Genomic DNA, 4,895 nt, shown 5'->3' with positions numbered 1-4,895 from the left:
CTGGGATTTTTCAATAAATGTTTCATCATCCACCATTGCAAGATAAGGCTACACCCCTGGAAGAAACGATGCCTTCCTTGACACTTTCCCAAAGCCTTATATATTTCAACGATGATCATGGGAGCTAAAGTATAATACTTTAGTGGTTTTGTAATTTACTCCATAGAGAAAAAGGCGTGTGTCACCATAACGACTCTTGAATTAATGGTGCCATTTTCTCCTTGTGGGAACTCTATAGTTCCAAGCAAGCCCAAGGCAAAAGCAAATGCTCTTTTCTCTTTCCATTTTGACTCTGATTCGAACTTATGCCCAAACTTCTCAAAAACGTTATACTTTTCAAACTAGCGATATAACTCAAGAAAAAATATGTTATCTTCATCATGTTCACCCAACCAGGTATCATCACTGATTGAAAAGGCATCCTTGATCTCCTGACGGTTCCATACAGTAGGGGCTAGAATACTTTTGTCGGGTGCACTCTTTCTTTTCCTACACATATCAATGCTCTCATAATAGGTCATTACTTCTTCAATAGTGGGAGTCAATTCCATTTCCCCAAAGCGAAACTCCATGTTGCTATCATCCCAGAATGTTGATAGCACATAGATCATTTCAAGCCAAACATCCATCTCTATAAGCGAAGGTAGATGTTCGATATGTGTACTAACAATCTCTTTGTCTTTTCCATCTATATGAGTTGACCATGCTTTCATAAAGTTATCAGGTCCGGTAACCATCTTGAATTTTTTACAGGGGTATGATTGAGCCATTCCTATACGAAAGAAAACAAAAGTAAGTCTTCCCCTTACCCCAAAGGATAATTGATTGGATTAAACAGACATATATCTTTTCAACACATAAGCATAATTCGTCTATAATTAGCTTGTGGCCAATAGGCGCCGGGTAGGTTTTCTAATGGGCTCAATACCCTCGCAGGTATTGGGTCATCCTAGGCTCATACCTAAAAGAGTGTTTTGATTTTGTTCTATCCTAGGTGTCTAGAGTGGGTTTGGACCAGGTTTTCAAGCGGACGACTTAGGTTTAGAAATACAAATAGCCATCAGACGCCTAACATGCCAATAAACCGTCGTTTTCCCAACACGTGATTTGAAATAGAACAATAGGGGCCGAGACATCCATGAAACCCCAAACAATTTATATATTTCGAATGTGAAAATATGTCATGAAATGCAATAATTTAAAACTTGTGAAAATTTAAACACAGAAATAGTCAAACAGTTTAAATATTACAAACCCGAATAGTTATTCAAAGAAGTTAGTTCAAATATTTTGTTAGACCTAGATATATTCCCAGCGGAGTCGTCATTTCTGTTTTATCCCTTTCCAGATTTCATTTGAGAGAATGATTTTAACCTTTTGAAACTATTTTAAAAATTCAAGAAAATTTCAAAATAATTCTTTAAAGAATTTACAAAGTCGCCACTTAATTTTTACAGAAAATATCAAGAAAACTTAAAGATATTTCAAAGATTCAAAAACTAAAATAAATCTTTGAAATAAAAGCAACTGGGTAACGGTTTAATTAATGTCCTAAGAAGATTTTTAAGGCACTTAGGAGCGTCCGTTTAAAACGGTTCACCAAAAATCATGCAAAAAAGGTTGCTTTTATAAAATTGTTTGTTCTCATATTTAAAATTGACATTTGTTTATTCAAACGAGAGATATTCTACTTGAATTTAGTACTTAATCCGATATCAATTTTGAGAAAAATTACTAAATGTTCCGCTTAATTTGAGGAACATTACGAAATATCTTGCATGAGAAAATATTTTACTTAGTCGCAAGAAAGTTAGAATTTGAGAAAACGATCAAGGAAAATGCTAATGGAAAATTTCTACTTAATTCGCAGTTATTTCTAGAGAAATTATGGAATATTTTCTTGAATTTAAAAAGAAATCTATTTAAACTAGATTGCACATTCGAATTTAAGGAGGAAATAAGTTTGATTTTTATGGAAAAGAGGATTATATAATTATATATTATTATTATTATTATTGTCATAAAAATGGTCATTTTGTTATAAATAACACCTTTAAAAAATATTAAGAACGTATCATGTTAAAAAAATATTTTATCAATAATGAGAAGTTAGAATTTATGAGAAAGAAATTAACTTCTTGAGTTTAAAAAAAATTATTTTAACCCAAGTAGGCTATTAGTCATGTGAACAAGACAAGTGCTATTTTCAAATGGAGGGCTTAACAATTTTTTCTTTTAAAAACTAGTTTTTGGAAGAACAATCGAAAGAGCCACTTTAATCCGTTTAGACAAAATAAATTAGGAGAGAAAATTGCGAATCAAATATGGAAATCGAAGGAAAACAAAATAACAACAACATGAGAAAACACTGAATTAATTAATTAAAGTTAGTGCTAATACAATTAAATAAATATAAGTTGCAATTTATAACAGAATAAAAGATTAAAGTTGAGGTTGGACCCCTTTTTGGCCCATCAGTAGGCTGCCCAACCTTTGGGCTTGCAATTTTATGGACTTTTAAGTTCCATTTCTCTGCACGTATACCAGATATATATCACAACTCCATTTCCTTGCGTTTTTGTGTATATATTTTAAACACATACATACAACTTTTAGCCCCTCCCCCACCCCACCCCCCCACATAATCAGCTTCATTTTCCATTTTTCAACCGTATATCCTCAGCATATTGTTGTATATCTATGTATGCAACTTTGTTTCTCGACGGTTTTCGTCTATCTTTTGAATTTAGAGAAGGTTCGGACTCAACGGTAGACTGGGCCTCCACGACCCATTGAAGAAATGCAGGGATGCGGGTCCGACTAGACTCCAACGAGGATGCTCATCAAAAAGAAGAAGTAAACGATTAACTCAATTCGAAAGACTCTTGCATACAATTTTTGTAAGAAAAAAAAAAGCTCTCATTAACCAATGTTATTCAAAAGGGAAGAAATTAAATCTTTGAACAACTGCAGGCGATTAGAATAACAAAAAATGAAATGCTTCAATTTTGAGATTGTATTGAAAACAAGAACAACCTAAATTACTTTATTCCAAGGAAATAAAAAATATATCCTAACTAATTAATCGACTTAGACAAGACTAAGCTAACATTTACAATTATGCAACTACTCATTATCTCACTAAACTAACCAATTTACCTAAACTAATCAACTATTTACTTTATAATCTCAACACAGTTGAATAAAATTTTGTTCAAAAAATAGCTTGTTCATCAAATTTCAACAATCTAAACATGAGCAGAAAAAGGCACCATTATACAGATAAAATCTCCTTTTTATTAAATCACCATAAACCCTCAATATAGATGACTAAATCATGAGAAAGGAGATAGGTACTTGGAGAGATTCATTATCTCTACTTGAACTTAAATATTATCATTCAAATGTGACCATAGAGAAAGTAATAAACCAATATCATTCAAAACAGATTTCAGACTATCACAATGGCATACAAAGCAGATTCACTTTTTCCGGTGATCAATTCTAAGCCAACACATAACATGACTTCGACTTAGCATATTTTTCATCGAAAAATCAAAACCTTTTTTTTATTAGACGAGACCAGCCCACTCTCACAATTATTGCAAAATTCCAGACTTACTATATTCAAGAGTAAATAAGAAAAAAATGCAAGAAAGATGAAGTGCTTACAAAATACTAAAGAGAATTCATACAAAATCAAATAAGTCCGAATTCAACATGAGACGAAACTCTAGTTACAGGAAACAAACTGGGTGAAAAGTTCACCTTTTTGGAGCAGCGAACGAGTCTTCAAAACCTTATCGGAACAACTTCCACCACAATTTCAGTGCTTTAATGAAATTCCAACGATTTAGGATGAATTTTGAGAGTGCACTAAAAATTTCTCGGTTACGTAGGGTTAGAGGTGAGCACCTCCAGAACCCTCAAGTTTTTCCTCAAGAAATCCTCATTCCTTTTCATGGTGAAGAAAGGGCTATTTATAAATGAAATCTGGATTTTCAAATCCGGAATTAAAGTGAAATTTTTTTCAAAAAAAATGTGTGGATGGAGTTTGAATTCAAATTCAACAAAGAATCTCTTTCATATCTTGAATTAATGAAGAATTTCAGAACAATTTTCGTTGTATCACGGTTTGGGGACTATTTCTCTGCCATTGTTGGTTTCAACGGGTTGAAGAGCTAAGAAATGGTGACGTGGCTGAGTTTTGGGAATTGACGTTGTTTGTTGTTGAGGTTGTTAAACACCGTTTGTTGGAATGGGTTTTTCCATGGAAGTTGCTCGCAATTGTTGTGGTTGCTGGTGGTTTTTTGTACTCTGTTAACTGTTGTTGTTGTTGTGTTGGATATTGACAATAGGGGAAAAGAGGATAAAGGATGGGACATGGGCCGGGTCAGCTGATTTGAGAATTGGGCCTGATTGTTGTATTGGGTTGGAGGCTGATGGATGGTTGTTGGGCTAAGTTGCTGATGTAGTGTAGGAATGGGTAGGAATTTAGGCTAAAATAGTCATGAGTTACAATTTAAATCAACTTTATAAAAATTTTAATCACATAAAAATTTATTTGGCCAATTGTATTGCAACTACAGATAAATTGATTTCAATTGTGATCAAATTCAACAAATTAACGAAATTAAACCGCAATCCAACACAAATTAATACCTAATTTAATTTTGAGTTTCTTGGTTTGATAAAATCAAACAAATATATTTCGAATAAATTATTTTTGAGAGTAAATTACATTCAAATTAAGATTTTAACCATTTGAATCAACTTTCAAGATAACCCTTGATTAGAGTTCAATTTTTGTAACATGAGTATTTAAGCAACAAAATTGTATAATTCCGTAAACGTGAATACGAAAATATATCATCGTTACTTGAAATGACAAAATT

At 32.7% G+C, this 4,895-nt stretch overlaps 1 long non-coding RNA gene across 1 annotated transcript; it reads right to left on the bottom strand.

Moving 5' to 3' along the window:
• Positions 1–258: 258 nt before the first annotated feature.
• On the bottom strand, positions 259–4,337 carry LOC124899261. The gene is made up of 2 exons (XR_007056483.1): positions 3,769–4,337; positions 259–772 (listed from the first exon to the last, which is right to left on the bottom strand). It is a non-coding gene; the product is annotated as an uncharacterized LOC124899261 (long non-coding RNA).
• Between the last annotated feature and the right edge of the window lie 558 nt (positions 4,338–4,895).

This window comes from Capsicum annuum, chromosome 6 (assembly GCF_002878395.1).
Source record: "Capsicum annuum cultivar UCD-10X-F1 chromosome 6, UCD10Xv1.1, whole genome shotgun sequence".
In the NCBI taxonomy this organism is placed as follows: domain Eukaryota; kingdom Viridiplantae; phylum Streptophyta; class Magnoliopsida; order Solanales; family Solanaceae; genus Capsicum; species Capsicum annuum.
This window is presented reverse-complemented; position numbering and strand designations above follow the sequence as displayed.